Here is a 6,054-nt window from a genome sequence, read left to right on the forward strand (position 1 = left end):
AGCCTCGCCTGGTCCGGCCTCCACTTCTGCTTCAGCCTCGCCTGGTCCGGCCTCCGCATCCTCATCAGCCTCGCCTGGTCCGGCCTCCGCATCCTCATCATCCTCGTCTGGTCCGGCCTCCGTGTCTTCATCCTCATCAGCATCGCCTGGTCCAGCTTCTGCTTCAGCGTCCTCATCCGCCTCGTCTGGTCCAGCCTCAGCTTCCGCCTCGTCTGGTCCAGCCTCCGCTTCGCCTGGGGCTGCAGGGGCCACGCAGCCTTCAGGTCCCCTACTACCACCTCCACATCGTCGGTCATCTGCCAGGCCGCTTGTTGGGCATCTCCGCCACCGTGGACGCCCTCCTGAATGCCGCCACTGCCTTCTGCGTGGCCGGCCTCCGGACTTGTTTCCACGCCGCTGTTGCCGTCCGCACGGTCGGCCCCCAGAACTGTTTCCACGCCGCTGTTGCCGTGCCAGGACAGAAGGAAACAACGCTGGCATGGCTGCAAAGGAGGAAAGCTGCCTAACCAGTTCGGCTTCGGGCTCACTCTACCTTGATCGCCATGGGGCCGGCAATCGTGTCATGCTGAAGATTGTACCTGTGCTTTTGAGCCATGGAGAGCGGACTCTAGACACCTATGCTATACTTGATGACGGTTCAGAGAGGACCATGCTGCTCCCTGCTGCTGCAAAGACTCTTGGTCTGGCAGGCATCCCGGAGGACCTGCCATTACGAACCGTCCACCAAGATATTCAGATGCTTCATGGACATACCGTATCCTTCAGTGTCTCTGCTGCTACCAACCCTGGATCCTACTACAAGATTGATGGAGCGTTTACAGCTGATCGTCTCAACTTAGCTCACCATACCTATCCTATCGACCAGCTGAGAAGGAAGTACAAATACCTGCATGGGATCCCGGTCCCTGCCCTGAAGGAAGCCAAGCCACTGCTTCTCATTGGTTCAGACCAGCCACACCTGATCACCCCCATAGAATCAGTCCGCCTCGGCCCACCTGGAGGCCCAGCAGCAGTCCACACCCGGCTTGGCTGGACCCTTCAAGGGCCAAGTCTTTTCATGGGGCGGCAGACCCAGCCTGTCCTATCCCTGTATACATCCGCCCAATCAGACGAGTTGCTCAAACATGTGGAGCGGCTCTGGCAGGTGGACGTGGTGCCTTACCAATCCGAGAAAGAGGTCACTCGGTCGAAACAGGATCAGCAGGCTGTGGCCCTGCTCGAGGCAAGAACAACTCGCAGGATGGTCGATGGAGTCTTCAGGTATGCTACACCTCTACTCCGTCACCCACAGATGCCGCCACTGAATGCACCAAAGGAATCAGTCATGCCCATGCTTCGAAGCACAGAAAGGCGCCTGTTAAAGGATCCCAGTCAGGCTGATGCCTACAGGGCAGAAATGCAGAAGCTGATCCAATCAGGAGCCGTGAAGGAAGTTACGCATGAGACTTCGCCCAAGGAGAACTGGTACATACCGCATCATCTTGTCAGTCATAACGGGAAGAATCGCCTGGTGTTTAACTGTTCCCATAAATACCTTGGACAGTCCCTGAACCAGTTCTTGTTGCCTGGCCCTACTCTTGGAGCTTCCCTGCTGGGGGTGCTGGTCAGGTTTCGTGAACACCCGATAGCTGTGAGTGGAGACATCAAGGGGATGTTCCATCAGGTACTGCTCCTCCCTGAAGACTGGCCCCTGTTGAAGTTCCTTTGGCGGGACTTAAAGGTGAATGAACCCCCTAAAATCTTCGAGTGGCAGATCCTGCCATTTGGGACAACTTCAAGCCCCTGCTGCGCCACCTTCGCCCTGCAACATCACGTGATGGAGCACACACAGCCTGACGACAGCCTGAGATTCTCCATCGAGAGGTGTTTCTACGTAGACAACTGCCTACAGAGTGTTGGCTCACTGGAAGAAGCGAGAGATCTGGTGGATCGGCTAAGAGAGTTGCTGAAATCAGCTGGCTTCGAGCTACGTCAGTGGGCTTGTAATGATCCAAGTGTCCTGAGCCATTTGCCTCCAGAAGCTAGATCACAGAGTCTGGATCTGTGGCTAGCCGAGGACAAATCCAACCCGCTAGAGACCACGCTCGGGCTCAGCTGGGACTGGAATTCCGACTCCTTGGGTTATAAGCACAGGCCCATGTCCTATGAGGTGCCAACCCTCAGAAACATCTATAGAGTCCTAGCCTCACAGTACGACCCTTTGGGCTATCTGTTACCCTTCACCACTCGGGCCAAGCTCCTCCTCAGGCAGTTATGGGATAAGAAGCATGGTTGGGACGACTCGAATCTTCCCTCCACCCTCCTGCAAGCTTGGTCTGACTGGGAGGTGGAGCTTTTTACCTCACCTTACCTTCCCACGTGCCTATGTTCCTGCCAGTGCTAACTTAAAGGGGGCCATTCGTGAGGTGCACATTTTTGGGGATGCTTCTGAGAAAGCTTATGGAGCGGTGTCTTATATGAGGACTGTAGAACAGGATGGGCAAGTTCACCTCACCTTCATCCTAGCTCGCTCCCGGGTAGCCCCCAAACGAGCTCTCTCTATTCCCCGCCTCGAGCTCTGCGGAGCTTTGCTGGCAGCGCAGCTGGCCAGTACCCTGAATAAGGAACTCACCTCAGCGATTGAAAGAACAGTCCTGTGGTCTGATTCGACCACTGTTCTTACCTGGTTGAGCTCACAGTCCTGCCGCTACAAGGTTTTTGTAGGAGCCAGGGTAGCTGAGATACAGGAGTTGACGGTACACTGTACCTGGCGCTACATAGACTCAGAGAGTAATCCAGCGGATGACTTGACGAGAGGGAAGGCTCTGGCCGAGCTCAAAGTGCCTAATCGGTGGTCGAATGGACCCCCCTTTCTGCTCAACAGTCCTGACACATGGCCAGAGAACCCGAGCTCCGAGCCCAGTAATGACGAACTTGAGCTCCGGAAAACAGTCTTCTGTGGAACCTCTATCACCTCCACACCTACCTGTCAGGATGGAATGGCGTGCAAGACTTGGCAGGAGCTCTTGGATGTTACTGTTAAAGAGCTTTGTGGTCAGGGACTCTCGACTGCGCCATCTAGGGCCGAGGACTATCAGAATGCTGAACAGGCCATCCTCCGGCAGGCTCAACAGGAGTCATTTCCTGAGGAGTGCAGATTGCTTTCAGAAAGGAAACCTGTCTCATCCAGAAGCCGCTTGCTTACCCTGGCACCTGAACTGGATACCTCAGTGGGCCTCATCAGAGTAGGGGGTCGGTTGCGACGCCTAGAAGGTCTTGACGGACCTATATTGCATCCGATTGTCTTGGATCCTTCACACCCTTTCACACGCCTGCTCATCCAGAAATATGATGTTGATCTGCATCATCCAGGCCCCAAACGGGTCTTCGCGGAGCTGCGGAGGTCTTACTGGAAGAGAGGCAATTCGCAAGCACCAGCGAACCTGTCCTGAGTGTCAGCGTTGGAGGGCACAACCCTCTGTTCCCAAGATGGCTGACCTTCCAGCTGCTCAGCTTAGACTGTACAAACCAGCCTTTTACTCAACCGGTGTTGACTGTTTCGGGCCTATGTTTGTGAAGGTAGGAAGACGTCATGAGAAACGCTGGGGAATCATTTTCAAGTGTATGACGACGAGGGCGGTACATCTTGATCTCCTAAGTAGCTTAGACGCGGATGCGTTCCTCATGGCCCTGAGGCGATTCATAGCCAGAAGAGGGACACCAGCAGAGTTATGGTCTGACTGTGGGACCAATTTCAAAGGGGGAGAACGAGAACTCAGAGAAGCCTTTGCCAACATGTCAGAGACATTGCAAGGGAGGCTCGCCCGTCAGAAGATCAGATTCCAGTTCAACCCCCCGGCAGCCCCACATTTCGGAGGTGTATGGGAGAGGGAAATCCGTTCAGTGAAGACAGCTCTGCGCACCTGTGTGGGTTCCCAACCTCTTCACGAGGAGGTACTCCGTACAGTTCTGCTGGAGGTTGAATTGATCCTTAACGCAAAGCCCTTAGGCTACGTTTCCACCGACGTAGCCGATGTGGACCTTGTGACACCCAATAGTCTCCTCATGGGGCGGCCTGATGGATCACTACCCCAGGTGGTCTACTCTGAGACAGAGAACCTCAGTCGGCGACGTTGGAGGCACTCACAGATTCTTGCTGATCAGTTCTGGGCAAGATTCATCAGGGAATACTTGCCTGGCTTACAGGCAAGGCAGAAGTGGCAGTCAACTCCTCCTGAACTTCTGGAAAAGGCAGTTATTATGGTTGCAGATCCACAGCTGCCTCGAGCCTTGTGGCCAATAGGCCATGTGATTAAGGTTCATCGTAGTGATGATGGACTTGTCCGATCTGCTGATGTGAACGTTAATGGACGTGTTTACACCAGACCAGTTGCTCGGTTGGTAGTTTTACCTGCCGTGCCATCGGAAGACAGCGATACTAAGCAGAATAGCAAGTCGCCTCCCTCAACTGATTAGGGAGCCTTTTTTCGGGGAGCAAATGTGTAACCACATTTGGGGGCGGCTGTATAAAAGGCTCTGGGATTTTATGTCTATGTTCTGCAATATTGTGTGGGGTGGAGTCGTAGGAAATGACGTAGGCAGAAGTTGGGGGTATCGCGATGCTACTCGAGAAGAGGAGATTTTTCTGTGTTAGTTCTGTTACCTCGTAAGCTGTGTTCCTGGTTGCCATCCTTCACGTGATGCTCCGAGTGTTAAGTTCATGACTGGAAGTAAGTTTCCTTAAATATGTTTATTTTCCAATTCTGATGTTGGCCGCGGCTTTAGTTACATTCTACCGCATTGTAGCACCGCATTTTTTCATCTCGTGACTCGAAGCATGTGCCGCCGGCCGCCGCCATTATGTAGTAATTTTATTCGGCCACACGATGGCGCCAAAGTCCTTTGTTTACAGTTAGAGTGGATGTTTCGGCTATGTATGACATTCTCACTGTGTTTAATTGTGTCCTTTCTGTGTTTGGAGCAAGAGATGTAAGATTGGCATAGTTCAAATTATATATGTCCTGTTATGTGTATATTCAGATGGATGTGTTGGTTTATTTCATGTAATCCTTTATATTTATCTTAGTGAAGCTGTTGCTGTATATATTTATATACTCATGGCAACTTGTTTGTTACTACAGACTGCTGGCAACACTGAGCATCTAGGTGGCAATAAAACAGCTGGCGGTGACAATCCAGCAAAGTGGAAGCCTGTTGTCCTCCTTCCTGTATCCTGACCGATACACCATCTTGTTAGCTGCTGAACCTAAAAGAACTAGCCCTCACCAAGTACTCCTCAACAGACAGCCTGGCTTGTTTTTTGTTGTTATGATATGTAATCTGAAATGGTAGTAAATTCCGCTACAAGTGTGGCCGGGGTTGATTTAAATGTTTTATTCAAGTGTTATAGTACTAACTGTAGATGGGATACAGTATGGGATACTGAACGTTATAGGCCCACTAAAAGTAATGAAATAAAGCAAGATAAAAATGATTTTACTGTAAACACATCAACTGCTTCATTATTTTTGGTTTTAAATAAACTTTTTGAAGTGTAACAACAAAGTAATGCAAAAACTGTAACTACAATTAAAATTATTTAACTTAAATAAACAGCGCCGAATTAATATGTTCTCCATATGGAAAATAAACAAAACTCATCAAAGACAGACAGTATTTTTTTTAAAAATCAACAAAGAAAAATAAAAAAAAATACTTGAAACAAGTAAAAACAAACCCCACCCACCCCCTCCCCCAACAACATAGTTTAGAATCAAATACAACACCGAAAAGTGTATAACTAATTAATCCATGCAAATAAATATTAACCATACACATTTCCTATCAAACGCCATGACCTTTGAATTCAGGTATAAAACGTTTTCTCTCAGAAGTTGATTTCAGTGCCGAAACATATTTTTGAAAATGTGACCCAGACTAGTGAGAACCACCGGGATCAAAGTTAAAGCTCAGTTTTACACAAACAAGAAAAAAGGACCTTGAATTGTAAGGTGACCTACCAGTTAAATGAGAAAAATCTAGTAACTAGCTAGCTACTTTGTTATTATAAACTAC

At 50.2% G+C, this 6,054-nt stretch overlaps 1 long non-coding RNA gene across 1 annotated transcript in view; it reads right to left on the bottom strand.

The window, feature by feature from the left end:
* LOC145423609 (uncharacterized) overlaps window positions 1-6,054 on the bottom strand; it is a 183,136-nt gene that overhangs the window by 173,450 nt on the left and 3,632 nt on the right. The window lies entirely within an intron of this gene.

This window comes from Astatotilapia calliptera, chromosome 22 (genome assembly GCF_964374335.1).
Source record: "Astatotilapia calliptera chromosome 22, fAstCal68.1, whole genome shotgun sequence".
Lineage (NCBI taxonomy): Eukaryota > Metazoa > Chordata > Actinopteri > Cichliformes > Cichlidae > Astatotilapia > Astatotilapia calliptera.